The 15,469-nt window shown below is 44.5% G+C and overlaps 1 protein-coding gene across 2 annotated transcripts in view; it reads right to left on the bottom strand.

The window, feature by feature from the left end:
• LOC138747417 (histone H3.3A) overlaps nt 1-15,469 on the bottom strand; it is a 64,719-nt gene that overhangs the window by 13,214 nt on the left and 36,036 nt on the right. The gene's annotated exons all lie outside the window — the stretch shown is intronic.

Genomic DNA, 15,469 nt, shown 5'->3' with positions numbered 1-15,469 from the left:
ACCAGCGATTCTGAATGGGGGAGGGGGGAGGGGAGTATTTTCTGTTTGCTGTACGTCTTTTTCTGCTGCAAACATTCATTTTAATCCCCCCAAAAATTGCATCAAGACTCTAATCCCTTTTCAGGGCGCAGTCAGTCACGGTGATCAGCATCGTCTATCTGTGTACCTCATTTCTTGTACCTTCCAGATCTCTCCAGGGTAACTGCAGAAATGGACTAGAACACTTTTAACTAGTAAGACGCAAAGTTGTGCCTTTGAGAGTCATGGCCAGTTACTGAATAGTCTGCAGATTGGAAGTTGAGGACGTGTTGCTACTGCCTTCTGTCGTGACTCCAGTTGTGTGGTGGGCATTTTCCCTCAGGCAGTCCGATCGGTCGTTATTAACTCGAGAACCTCTCTGGGTGTGATTAGTGTATTTCTTTGCCTTGGAACGAACTAAGCACACCAATTCTCTGCATCACACACGGAACATGCAGGGGTGTGCTGAGATGATGATCGCAGCAGAAATTTCCATCTCATTCAAAAGAAATGCGTAAAGAGCTGTGCGCTGCAGAGCTGTGGGCCGACAGCTGGAAGGCAGTCTCAAATTGGGCACTTATCTAACCAAAACAAACGCCTTGGCCCAAAGATTTAATGAGTTACACAAAATTGCTGCGAGTTTATCTTCCATCTCATAGGTTGTTGTTTTATGATTTATTTAGTGCCAGGTGTCCATTTTTATTACCATTGCAATAAGTGAGCTCTGAATGTGTAGACAGAGGTGCAAGGATTTTGACAATTGGTAGAAATTGGTGACCTGTATTATTTCTGCATTTCACGTTGCTGTAGTTACTTGGAGGGTAAAGATCGGCGATGAACAGAGGTGCATTCAATTTCCTGTTCCAATTTCTTCTTGTTCTTATGAATACTTTTCCCTCGCCACACTTCAGCAAAATTTGAAACTCAGCCAATGTATAATGGATGGGAAAGATCCAGAGACAAAAATAAAAAAAAGGATGCCTTGGTCAGGTGGGGAAGGGAGAATGAGGGTCAGGCAAGGCAGTGGGTTGTGAATCAACCTCAAGCATTGTGGCTCAGAATGGAAACAAGGATTAAAAACTCTGGGCGACTCAGGGTGATGAGGTTTCAGCAGATCATCCATCCCAGCCTGGAATGCATTTCCATGTGATATTAATGCAACAAATAAACAAAAACAAATTAATTACCCTGGACTCCCGACACTGTTGTCTATTTATTATTTTGTTAATATTGCACGACTTGCTGTACACGTTGAATTGCTGGGATGGTACACACAAAGCTTCCTACTGCATTTCACAAAAGGTGAAAATAAAACAATGCATTAATTTAATTTAGTTCAAAGAGATTCATAGTCAAAATGATAGAATTAGGGGGAATAGATCACAGAATCATAGAATGATTACAGCAAAGCAGGCTATTCAGCCCCTTTATCTTATCACAGCAACTTACTAGCTCCACCTCAAGCCTATTTTTTTCAGATTTATTATCAGAATACATACAACCCTGAGATTCTTTTTACTGCAGGCAAGGCAGAATTACCACTTATTGGTCATGCAAAAAAAAACTACACTCAATGTACACATTTAAACAGATAAAGAAATGTCAACAAAACGTAAAATACAGAGCACAAAAAAATCAATAAAGTGCAAAAGTAAAAGTCCTTAAATGAGTCCCTGATTGAGTTTGTTGTTGAGCAGTCTGATGCAGGAGGGGTAGCAGCTGTTCCTGAATCTGGTGGTGCGATTCTTGTGACACCTACACCTCCTTCCTGAGGGCAGCAATGAGAACAGAGCATGTTCTGGGTGAATGGATCCCTGATGATTGCTGCTATTCTTTGACAGCAGTGTTCTCTGTAGATATTCTCGACGGTGGGGAAGTTTTGCCTGTGATGTCCTGGGCTATGTCCACTGCCTTTTGCAGGGCTTTATGCTCAGGGGTATTGATGTCTCCATGTCAGACCATGATGCAACCGGTCAGTACACTTTCCACCAAACATCTGTAAAAATTTACCAGGATTTCCAATGTCATAACAAACCTCTGCAAATTCCTGAGAAAATAAAGGCACCGACGAGCTTTCTTCATGATCCCATTAGTGTGTTGGCTCCAAGATTGAAATAATGACTCCCAAGAACTTAAATTTGTTCACCCTCTCCACCCCTGATTCCCTCAATGATCACTGGATCGCATACTCTGGATTTCCCTTCCTGAAGTCAACAATCAGCTCCTTGGTTTTGGTGAAATCGAGTGCGAGGTTGTTGTTGGTGTACCATTCAGCCAAGTTCTAATCTCCATAGATTTGTAAAACATTCCTCATAATACATTTACTCCACCCAGTCTTACTTTTCATTCTTATTTTTCCTTCCCCCTCATTTTATCACAGCAATCTTTAATTCTCGCTTCCTCTCCTACGTTAATAGCCTCTAACTATTCAGACTGCACAGGCACCTCAATATTTTACATACCTTGGGGTCTCTTTGTTCATTAGCATTTCTTAGAACCCTACCATTTATTGTACATCTCCTACCTCGGTCCACAGCTCTGCCACACATTTCTTTTTAATTAGATGAAGATTTTTGCTTCATTAATATTAAATTCCATCTGTCAATGCACCAATGGCGTTCCTTAAGAAAGGAGGATTTCCCCGTGGACATCAGGTGGTTTACATTGACAACTGCATGCTGCTTCCTCATGTACCCATGATGAATTTGTCAATTTTATCCACTTGTGATGATCACTTTCATCACAATCTCAATCTCTCTGTCTCACTTCAGGAGACAAAGTCTCAACAGACATTTTCTATAGACTCACCAACTATTTGTGATCTCAACTATACTTCTTGAGGCCCTGTCACCTGTTAGGATTCATTTCCTTTTTTTCTCAATTCCTCTGTCTCTGTAGCATCTGATTCCAGGATGAGGTCTTCCATTCCCGATAATCCGAGATGTCTTCCTTCTTCAAAAAGCATGGCCACCCCTCTGCTACCATTAACTCAGCCCTTACCTGCATTTTCTCTATTTCCCATACATTTGCCCTCATCCTCTTTGGCCCAAGATGCAATGAGGACAAGATTCCCCTTGCCCTCACCTATCATGTGACCAGCCTCCGCATCCTTCAAAACAATTTCCGCCACCAACAACACCACCAGACACACCTTCCCCTCCCCTCTCTGCCTTCTGCAGGGACCCCTCCCTCCATGGCTCCCTCATCCACTCAATCTTTCCTAATAATCACCTACCTGGCAGACTAAGGGCATTTTTGTGCAAAATTACATTTCTGTTTTATTACACAATAGTATCTGTAAAATTGATGCTCATTACGTGACTTTAAATTACATTCATTTCAAGGAAGGTGAATTCACAGCATAAATAAATGAGTTGGATCCAATAGGTAGTACAGAGATGTTGGTGCAAAGTCACCAGGTTGGTAATCAAATATCCCATTCTGCATAACTCTCAGAGGACACAGGCAAATGGGAAAGGAAATGGGCCCTGAATCAAAGACGGGATAAAAACACTAGAAAGGAAGGATCTCAACTCAGAAAAAAAGACCTGATTCTGTCTAGTAGAACTAGGAAGCAGCAAGGTGAAAAAGCATTGATGAGATTTACATAGTGACCTTGAAACATTATGTGGACATAGTATAAATTAGGAAAATAATGGAGACACTACTCATATTACATGCAGAATAATCAGGAGGTCTGCAACCAAATGAGCAGGCCAAAAGTATGGGAGACAAAATTTATGGTGTTAACAAGATCGTTTCCTCAACATTTGCTAATCCTGAAAAACACATGAGAGAAATGTCTATTCAGATTAGTGTTATGAAATTTATAATCTGACAATTAAATCCTTTATATTCATCATATGGTAGAATTATAAATAAAAATAGTAAAAATTTTAATTCAATTTGAAACAAGGGTCTCCAATCTGAATAAAGCAAACTGCAAACGCACAAGCTGGATATGACTTTCCTGCAGTAAAAATATACAACTGTAGTGTTCATGCTACGAGTGTGGAAGGAAGACACACACACACACACACACACACACACACACACACACGAGAAATTGAAGTCAAAGACTGCTTTATTGACCTGGCAGCTCTGCTCCTATGGCTCCCTAGCGGGGACGTCAGGGGCTTGTGTCATCGGAGCGCCAACCTCTGCTTGGCTGGCATTTCTTCCAGAGTTCCCTATCTTCCCACTGAGTGGCAGTCACCTGGGACAACGGCTGGTGTCACCCCTAGGTCTGTACAGCGCCACATTCGCCTGCCATTTTGCAGGCCAGTTCGCGACTCCACGCGTGGGCCTTTACACGGCAATTAATAAGAAATGGATAATTTTTACAAAGAACAAGTACATGAATTATAAACATACATTTATTTCTTGAAGTTAAAAAAAAAGATCACCACAAATGGCCCAGCTCGGGTCACCAATTTAAAATAAAAATATTAGATCAAATGAAAAGACATAACTGCCAAAAATCTGTACATTTGAGAAATTTGGAAAAATAACATTTAAGAAAGATGGGCCAAGACACTAATAATAGATAGGATTAATAGAACCTCAAAGCATACTGGCTTGAATGCAAGGAACAGATTGAAATAAGCTTCCACAGAGATTTAAAATTGGAAGGACTAGAAAAGTTAATGTGGATTATTTTCAGACTGAGAAAGGGGAAAATTATATTGGGGAATGAGAAAATAGCAGACAAATTCAAAGACTCAAAAAAGTTTTACAAAAATGCGACTGAAGTCCTCAGTGTCTCACGATCTTTCTCAAAGAGGTGGATATTGGAGATTATTGATAAATTGGATGTCATGGAACAAAATTTCATAGGTTCCAGAACAGTTCTCAAAGGTTGGAAGGTAGCTAATATGGTTCACACTATTTGGAAATGAAAGCCCTCTCTCTCCCCCACCCCCCCCACCTCCCTGAACTCTCTCCCAACCCCTCATGCCCCCCAGACCCCTCTTCACCCCCCCAAGACCCTTGCTAACCCCCCCCACCCCAGGACCCTTCTCTGCCCTCCCTCTCCTCCCCGAGATGCCTTGCTAAATAACTCCTGAAGGGTACTCTCTATTATTTTAGTTGGGGGGGGAGGGAAAAGAGTATTGTGGCTGATCCCCTGTTACCATGAAATGACTAGTTGCCTACCCTGACCTTTGAGGGCATAGCTCCCAGAATTTCAGGCCATCTCATAAACCCCAGCTTCCCTCTTTCTACTCTGTCTATATATCCCACTGTCTCAGGAAAGCTGGTAACATATTAAAGGACCCATTACACCCTAGTCACCCCTGCTTCTGGTGGGCAGAGGTTCCATGATCTTGAAAACATGAAACTCGAGATTCAAGGAGTTTCTTTCTTCCTTTTACTAAACTCTTCAATTATCTCATACAAGCAAAAAATTATGCCCTCACACTGTATTTTTCCAACTACAATTCTCACACCTTGCGCTTTTTGACTTTACACTTATTTGTTATTGTAAGGTAAAACATCATGAGATGGGAATGTGTAGGGAGTTACCCTGTACAGGGCAGTAACAAGAAGGGGAGGTGTCCTTGTACTCCTGTTAGGTAAAACATCGTGAGATGGGACCGGAGAGGGAGTCGCCCAGTGCTGGGGAGTAACAGAATGCATCCTTGTACTTACAAGATAAGAGAGACATTGATGGATTGAGAGGCAGGAAGCTAGCAGGGAAAGGATAGCAACAGTTTTAGTCATTGGACAAGTAATGATATGATGATGTTCTAAGCATGTATCCAAGGGTATAAAAAATCACCATTTTGCTGATAACGGCAGAATGCATTCTCCGACTAACTTTGTTAGTCGCAAGTGTTACAATCCGGTAATAAAGAACAAAGAACCCTGATTTCGACTCAGCCTGGTGTTTGTCTCACTCATTCATGAACAAAGCAGACCTAACATTATCCACCACTTTCTTTGTGAGTTGACTTGCCTTGAGGGCACAAAAAAACAAAACTTTCAGTATATGTGACAATAACATAATCCAATTCCACTCACAGACCAGCCTGGCCAGTTAGTGAACCTTCCTGTCAAAGTTAGCATTGTTCCTGAGAACTTGAGACTATTTTTGATATTTGGGGGGTTGGGGGGGGGGGGGGAAACGGGGGACGGGACCTGTCAAAAAACACCCAAATCATACAAACATTGCATGGTTAGCATAGCAATTAGTGCAATGCTATTACAATGCCAGTGACTGAGGTTCAAGTCTGGCACTGGCAGTAAGGAGTTTGTATGTTCTCTCTATGATTTCCCCCTGATGCTCTGGTTTCCTCCCACCCTTCAAAATGCATGAAAGTTGTAGGTCAACTGGGTGTAAATTAGGTGGTATGGACTTGTGGGCCAAAATGGCTTGTAACCGCGCTGTATGTCTAAATTTAACATTTTTAAAAAAGACATAAAGACAGTTTCTTCACTGCAGCCATCAGGTTCCTAAATGAACCTAATAATAGTGCTATCGTTGCTGCCCTTGCTTAGTGCTAATTGCTTTTTCTTTCATCATAATCCTATACTCTAACCTGGCTGTACATATGTTAGAGGTAATCTGCCAGTCTCTTCACACAAGAACCCTTGTCACTGGATGAGGCATTTTGTGACAAACTTAAAAGCCGTCTCTCCATCTTTTCCACCTCTCTGTCTAATACTGTCACCTATTGGCCCATTCCCCCACCCTTCCAACTCCTTTCCCTCCCCACCCCCCATCCTGAGATACATTATCTCCCCTTCTTACCATAAAGGGTACTGACCCTGAACGTTGATTTACCATTTCTCTCCACGGATGCTCCCTGACCCATTGAGTCCCTCCAGCAGCTCATGGTTCATGATAGATTCAACCTGTTTTATGAATACTCTGTTCAAGAATTTATGACTTCTCCAAGAAAATATAAAGCTTGTTTCCACTATAGGGTATTTGTTGTTTAGAACATAGAACACTACAGACCCTTTGGTTCTCGATGTTGTGCTGACCTATCTTTGGCTTGGCTTCGCGGATGAAGATTTATGGAGGGGTAATGTCCATGTCAGCTGCAGGCTAGTTTGTGGCTGACAAGTCCGATGCGGGACAGGCAGACACGGTTGCAGCGGTTGCAAGGGAAAATTGGTTGGTTGGGGTTGGGTGTTGGGTTTTTCCTCCTTTGTCTTTTGTCAGTGAGGTGGGTTCTGCGGTCTTCTTCAAAGGAGGTTGCTGCCCGCCGAACTGTGAGGCGCCAAGATGCACAGTTTGAGGCGATATCAGCCCACTGGCAGTGGTCAATGTGGCAGGCACCAAGAGATTTCTTTAGGCAATCCTTGTACCTCTTTGGTGCACCTCTGTCTCGGTGGCCAGTGGAGAGCTCGCCATATAACACGATCTTGGGAAGGAGATGGTCCTCCATTCTGGAGACGTGACCTACCCATATATATTTATATAAAAAACCTAAACCTTTCCTACCTTGTAACCCTCTATTATTCTTTCATCCACATGCCAATCTAAGAGTCTCTTAAATGCTCCTAATGTATCAGCCTCCACCCACCCTGTGTTTTTAAAAAAAAAAAGCTTATTCCTGATGTTTCCCCTAAAATTTTCTCCCTTCATTTTGTGAATACTGTATGTCCTCTAGGAAAAAGGCACTGGTTGTCCACCTTATGTATGCCTTTACAGAATCTTGTAGACCTCTATTAGGTCACTTCTCATCTCTCTGGAGAAAAGCCCTAGCTCTGTTAACCTTGCCTCTAAAGACTTGTTTTCCAATCCAGGGAATCTCCTCTGCACCTCTCCATAGCTTCTACATCCTTCCTATAATGAAATGACTAGAACTAAATGCAATATTCCAAATGTGGTCTCACCAGAAATTTGTAGAGTTGCAACATGACTTCTTTAAACTGCATTTCATTTGGATTTGTAGACAGAATGAGGAAAAGCAAAGAGATTTGCAAAGCTGACAGGAAGGAGAGGAATCCCTGCAAAGAGCAGGAGGAAGTGGACAATACTTTACAGAGTGGATCTTAACTACAGGGATTTCAGAAAAAAGTTGTACAAATCCCACCCAGAAAGAAGGTTGTGCAAATCTGAGGCAAAGCTGCAACTGATAAATCCTCTTCATAAGTAATATCTGTGTGCACTGTCCATTCCAAACAACTGTTTGTGCAGGGAGCATGTATTTCTGTAGTATTTATTTTTTCACATTACCATGTGCTCATGTGCCTCCTAATGGTGCTAATGCAGACAAAATGGCATGGTATTGACAGGCAAAAGGGACTTGATGGGCCAAAGTCCATTCCTGCATTAGACACCTCTGACCTTTTTCCAAGCTGCAGACAGGAAAGATCTTTGCCTCATATAATAACAGTGTATCTCATGTGGTGTTGTTTCACACCAGAACACTCTTTTCTAATTATTTTTCTTCTGTCCATACTTGGTATTAGGGCTTGCACATTATCACCTCATACTGGGCAAATTGAAGCAGTAATTTTGAAGCTACTCTTTCAAACAAGCCTTATATACTCACTTCAAAGGGCAAACAATTATTAGTTCATTGATGGATTTGGTACGGCCTCCTAGTTGGGCTAAAATTGAGATGGCAAGTTTTTCTGAATTTGAAATATATCAATTTTTGTTTAGGTGGAATATGAATTTGTTACAACAATATAATGTGCCTATACTAAAACATTTAATGAAGTTATGGATAAAGAAAAATAAAATGATAGGTTTTAGGGGTAAATTATTGGCTTTGACTCCGTTGTATAATAATCAACTTATTTCTTTTTCAATACATAATCAAAGTTTAATGCATTGGAGATTTAAAGGTGTGAAAAATTTGGGAGATTGTTTTAAAGAGGGTAAGTTTTTATCTTTTAATCAGATGAGGGAAGATTTTGGTATTGATAAGAATTTTTTATTTCTTTATTATCAAATTCGATCTTTGGTAAAATTATGATTTTACCTAAAATGACTAAATTTGGGACTTTTCTTATGAAGGTACCAGAGAAGGGTTATATTTTATTTATGTATCAAATATTACAGGATGGTATGTATAAAAAGGGTTGGGATAGATCTAAAATTAAATGGGAAGCGGATATTGGTTTTATTTTTTTCTGAAGAGGATTGGTTAGATATCGGTTATGATAGTGTAACTAGATTGATCAATGCACGTTATGCAATGATTAATTACAATTTTTAAAATCAATTATATTTGACACCTGAAAATTTTTTTAAAATATGGTTTTAATGAATTAGATCTGTGTTTTAGATGTGCTGATACAGTTGGAACTTTTTTTCATGCTGTTTGGTCATGTATACATATACAATCTTTTCGGAAGAAAATTCAATCGTTTTTAGAATATTTGTATAAGATTAAAATAGTTTTAGATCCGACAGTATTTTTATTGGATAGTTTGCAACCTCTGAAAGGTTTGGGATTAAATAAGTTTCAGCTTGCTTTTGTATATTTAGCTTTATCCATAGCGAAAAAGTGTATTGCTAGTACGTGGAAAGATATAAATATGATTGATATTAATAGATGGCATAATGAGATGAAATATTGTTTAATAATGGAAAAAATTACGTATGTTTCACATGATAATTATAATTTTTTTATTAATAAGTGGCTGTTATACTTGGAATATTTACATTTCAATTTATATTGATTAGATTTTAATACATATATTTAACTTTTTTTAATATCCTTTCTTTTTTCTTTTTTTATGGCCCTCTTTGGGAGAGTTGGCTGAAGGGTGGGATTTTTTAAATATATATAAAAAATGTTCATGTTTAATTGTTGTATATGTCATATATCATTTGTTTTTTGAACGAATGAATAAAGTTTAAAAAAAGGGCAAACAATGACACCCCTGTCTCCTCCATTCCACTCACTGAAGTGGATGTGAAAAGAAACTTCAAAGGGTCAACCTTTGTAAAGCATCCAGCACAGAGGGTTCTAGCTACATCCTGGTAACTTGTGCATGCCTACAGGCTGGAATTTATGTAGACATTTTCAACCTCTTGCTGCTGTGCTCCAAGGACCCCTCCTGTTTCAAAAGGGCATCCATGATTCTGGTGCCCCAGAAGACTAAGGCAACCTGCCTCAATGGTGACAATCCACTCTGATGAGGGGCTTTGAAACAAATCAGCTTCTGCCTCAGAAGGGACCTGGAGCAACTTTAATTTGTCTACCACAATAGGTCAACAGTGGATGCCATCATGACCTGTCTTACTCTGTGTTAGGTCACCTAGATAGCAGGAACATTGGTTACAGCTCAACATTTAACAATCATATCAGCAAAACTATTAATCAGTCATCTGTCCATTGAAGACACTTATGTGAGGTATCACCTCAAGAAGGATGTGAGCATCATAAAGAATTTGTATCACCCTGGTCATATTTTCTTCTCACTGCTACCTTCTGGCAAGAGGTGCAGAAGCCTGAAGTCTGGCACCACTCGATTCAAGAACATTTTTTTCTTTCTCAACAAGAGAAACTGATGGGGGAAGGCAGGCTCTATCGAGCTACTGCTCGATAGCAAGGCAGACATGATCACTCATTCCATGCAATGTGTGTGATCAGTGAGTGTTGTAGTGGTCGTGAAGAGTGGGAAAAGATACTGCATATTTTTATTGGTGTGTGTAGCCACCACAAGATCAAACGTTGGTTTCAGTTATCTGCAATTATTTATCTATACTTTATCTGTATTAATCTTTTATGAATTGTAGTGGCTGCTACACACAGATAACACCACTATACTCAGTGGGGTTTCCAGTTGAACTGTTTATTTGAATTTCGCGCGTGCCCCTTTAAGGCCAATGGGAGCTCCACCCTGCGTAGCTGTGACATCATCATGTGGCCCGAGGCGCGAGCAGTGGCCTAAGCCATGAGGCAGTGAGTGAGCCCTGACTGTGCCATCTTCTGCAGCGCGGCAGTACAAATGGGGCCGGTTCGCTGACCGAGATGTGCACCGCCGCACAACCCCCCCCCCCCAGAACCGGCTTACGCATCCCGCTGCTTGGACAGTCAGTCCTTGTTTGAGTTGTGGCGTTTGCACTGGCTGGCTCAAGTCCACATGTGCCGGCTTTAACCGGTCAACAGTGAAGAGTTCCTCCCTGCCCCCAATGTCCAGAGTAAAGGCTTTGCCCAATTGCTGGAGGACTTTGTACGGGCGTTGCAGGGGGGCTGGGTGCAGGCCACACCGGACAAAAGCCAAATGCGCTGAGTCCAGCTCTAATGTTTGCGGGGTGCTTGCCATGGTGGGTTGGCAGTGGGGGAGTTAACGAAGCAAGCTTGCTGTGGAGGTCCACAAGAAGCATCGGGGTCTCACCTTCTGGCCCGGCGTCTGTTCCGAGAAACTCCCCTTGGCAGCGACAGCAGTGCACTGTAGACGAGCTCTGTGGACGAGACTTGGAGGTCTTCTTTCGGAGCCGTTCGGATGCCAAGCAGGACCCAATGCAACTCGTCTGGCCAGTTGGGTTCTTTAAGCCACACCATGAGAGCCGCCTTGAGGTGTCGGAGAAAATGTTTTACAAGTCCATTAGCTTGGGGACGGTAGGCGACGTGTGGTGGAATTGAATCCCTAAGCAGCTCGCCAAATGCGCCCACAAGGCGGAGGTGAACTGGGCGCCCCTGTCGCTAGTGATGTAGGCTTTGACGCCAAAGCATGTGACCCAGTTTGCAAGCAGGGCTCTGGCGCAGGACTCAATGGAAGTGTCCCTGAGGGGGATGGCTTCTGGCCACCTTGTTGTCCAGTTGACCACGGACAGGAGTTAGCAGGTGGCCCACTATGTCAACATGGATATGGTTGAACCTCTTGGCTGGCGGGTCGAAATGCTGTATTGGGGTTCTAACATGGCATTGTGTGCAGTTCCTCGCCATCTGGGCCACTTGTTTCTTCAACTTGTGCCAGACGAAGCGTTCCGCCACCATGTGCACTGTCATCTTGGCTGAGGGATGGGCCAGGTCGTGGAATGCCTCCTGCCTCCACTGCGAGAAAACAACCGGCTGCGGCGAACCCGTGGAAACGTTGCACAGGACCAAGTCATGACTGACCGGCAGCTTCAGGTCCTCTAGGCACAGGTCGGTGATGGCGGTTCAGAAGGCCTGCGCCTCCTCCTCGTCCCTCTGAGCCTGGCCTAATTGGGCGTAGTTCAGGCCAGGGGACAAGTTGTGGATTGTCGGTCTGGAAAACGCGTTGACAATGACATTGTCCTTACCCACCTGGTGTCGGATGTCGGTAGTGAACTCCGAGATATAGGAAAGGTGCCATTGCTGACTGGAGGTCTTTAGCCATGGCGAGGGGCTGAGCAAGTGGTTTATGGTCTATGAAAGTGGTGAATGGTCTGCCCTCCAGGAAGTAGTGGAAATGTCTGATCGTGAGGTACAAGGCCAGCTGTTCTCAGTCAAATACGCTGTACTTCTGCTCGGGTGGTCGGAGGTGCCAGCTGAAGAATGCCAGGGGCACCACTGGCCATCGACCTCTTGCTCTAGGTCGCCTCCGATGGCCATGGCAGATGCATCCACGGAGAGTGCTGTATGGGCATCAGGTCGGGGGTGGGCCAGCAGGGTGGCGCTCGTGAGGGCAGCCTTAGTCTGGGTTAAAGCTGTCTCGGCCTCTCTCAACCACTCAAGTGTCTTCTGCTTAGAGGTGATTAGGGTGAACAGTGGACGCATTAAACGTGCAGCTCCCGGGATGAAGCGGTGGTAGAAGTTGACCATCCCGGTGAACTCCTGCAGCCCTTGAGGGTATCCGGTCTGGGGAACTGCTGTATGGCCCTGATTTTGTCCTGTGATGGTGGTGCCCCATCCGCGGTGAGGGTGTGGCCCAAGAACTGTAGAGACTCTTTCCCAAACTGACATTTGGCCACGTTGACGGTGAGGCTGAATTCCGCCAGGCGAGCGAACAGTGTGCGGAGATGGGCCTTGTGCTCGCAATTATCTCGGCTGGTGATGAGGATGTTGTTGAGATAGATGAACACAAAGTCCAAGTCTCTACCCACGGCATCCATGAGCCACTGGAAGGTTTGGGCCGCATTTTCCAGGCCAAACGGCATCCTAAGGAATTTGAACAGGCTGAACGGGGTGATGATGGCAGTAATGACTAAGTCTACATTGGAGAACACCTTGGCACCATGCAAGTTGGCTGTGAAGTCTTGATGTGGGGGATGGGATAGTGATCGGGCAGTCACATCCTTGAGTTGGCGGTAGTCCCCGCACGGGTGCCAACCTCCAGAGGTCTTGGGGACCATGTGCAACAGAGATGCCCAGGGGCTGTCCGACCTGCGGATGATGCTGAGCTCTTGGAGGCGAGAGAACTCCTCTTTCGCCAACTGCAGTTTCTCGGGTGGCAGTTGTCTGGCCCTGGCGTGGAGCAAGGGCCCTGTGTGGAGATGTGGTGGCAGATGCTGTGTTGCGGCATGGAGGCGGTGAACTGTGGCCATGAGATTGAGGATATAGGAGTACTCGTCTTTGGGCATGCAGATGGTTGCTATCCCTGGCCTGTGCGCATTGGATGGCTCAAGACGAAAGGTCTAGAAGGTACGGGCATGCATGAGTCCCTTGCCCTTCAAGTCGATCAGCAGGCTGTGCGCCTGAAGAAAGTCGGCAGCTAACAATGCAGTTTTCACGGTGACCAGAAGGATCTTCCAATGGTATTTCTCCTGCCTGAGGTGTACCTGCATAGTCCGTGTGCCGAAGGTATTGATACATCAGTACCGTTCGCTGCCTGCAGGGTCGGGCCTCGTGCTCTCATGTGGGTCTCCAGGGTGGTCGGGGGCATCACGCTCAACTCTACCCCGGTGTTCACCAGGAACGCCGACCGTTGGTTTTGTCCACCACGTGGAGAATACTGTTCGTGTGGCCAGCCATCGCAGCGGCTGGCCCGTTTTCCTGGTATAAGAAGGGTTGGAGGCATTTACGAGCTTGTGCTCCCCAGCGTGGGTGATAGAAACACCAGGTGCTCCTCGATCTTTTGTATGGGGGCAGGTTGTGGTCAGCAGGGTGAAGGGCGGCCGACCAGGTTCATGGTGGCCTCGTTCTCTCTCTTTGTCCGCCACAGCACTTCAGCTCGGGCTGCGACCTTCCTGGGGTCGGAGAAGTTCTTGTCCGCTAGCAGGAGCTGGATGTCCTCTGGCATTTGTTTGAGGAAGGCTTGCTCAAACATCAGTCAGGGCTTGTGACCTTCTGCCAGTGTGATCTTCTGCCAGTGTGATCATCTCATTCATCAACGCAGATGGGGCTCTCTCCCCCAAGCCATTGAGGTGTATCAGCCTGGCCGCGCACTGCCGAAGGGAGAGCCCGAAGGTGCTGAAGAGGAGGGTTTTGAGAGTGATGTACTTGCTCTCCTCAGGGGGGGATTGTGGATCAGGTTGTCCACTCTGGCCGACATTTCTTTGTCGAGGACACTTACCATGTGGTAAAACATGATGGAGTCAGAGGTGATCTGGTGGAGTCGAAACAGAGCCTCCGCCTGCCCAAACCATGTGCAGGGCTGGTGAGTCCAGAAGGGAGGGAGCTTCACTGAAATGGCGCTGATTGCAAAAGAGTCCACGATTGGAGACCAGATCATTGACAGCAAGGGAATGGGAAGGGAATTGAAATGGGTAGCCACTGGGAGATCCAGAGTATTGCACTGGACAGAGACATGGTGTTCAATGAGGCCGTCTCCCAGATAGCGCACAGTGTTGCTTCTTGTGGAAGGACTGTTTTGGGCCCTAAATGATGGTGAGTGGAGAGATGTGGGCACAAGTAGATAACTTCTGTGGTCACAGGTGAAGGTGCCAAGGGGAGGGAGCAGGCCCTGTGGAAGGCAGAGAGGAGAATGTGTGTCTGGAGGTGGGATCACATAGAAGGCAGTGAAATTGCAGAAAAAGGATTTGATGGACACAAAGCATGGGAGGGTGGTAGGTGAGGATAATGGGAATTCTTTCCTTGCTGCACATGGGCTTGGAAGGGACCAGGGCAGATGTTTGGGCAAGGTCATGTTTGACCATGAAATTGAATTTGCCTCACGGTGAGTTGCAAGGTGTCAAAGAAAACGATTCCAAGTCACTATGGAGGTTCAGTGTTTTCACTGATTAAACATTTGGTTTGGTATGAAGATGGAGCGAACACTGGTGATCCAGGTTAAATTCGTTAAAGTTCCAATCCCTTCCACTGCAGCACATTTATTGAAGTGCTCTGTTCTCAATCCAGTGGGGGTTGATATCGCGGTTTCTGCGCCGAGGGGGATAACTTTTGAAACTTCCCGTCTAAAATACATGACAGTACTGCCATTGGGCAATTACGATTATGTAGGGACTTCACAGAATAATCCCATCTCACTGGAGATCCGATGCACACACCGACTCTATTAGAAGTCCATCCAAGGGATTATTTCTAACGCATTGATAATAACTACCAATTTCTTTTTAAAGAAATCGGGAGGAAATAGAAGTGTGATTTAAAAACCCCGCAAACTCCATGTCGAT

The sequence above is a fragment of the Narcine bancroftii genome, chromosome 12, assembly GCF_036971445.1.
Source record: "Narcine bancroftii isolate sNarBan1 chromosome 12, sNarBan1.hap1, whole genome shotgun sequence".
NCBI lineage: Eukaryota > Metazoa > Chordata > Chondrichthyes > Torpediniformes > Narcinidae > Narcine > Narcine bancroftii.
The sequence above is the reverse complement of the archived record's forward strand: the minus strand, read 5'-3'. Positions and strand labels throughout refer to the sequence as shown.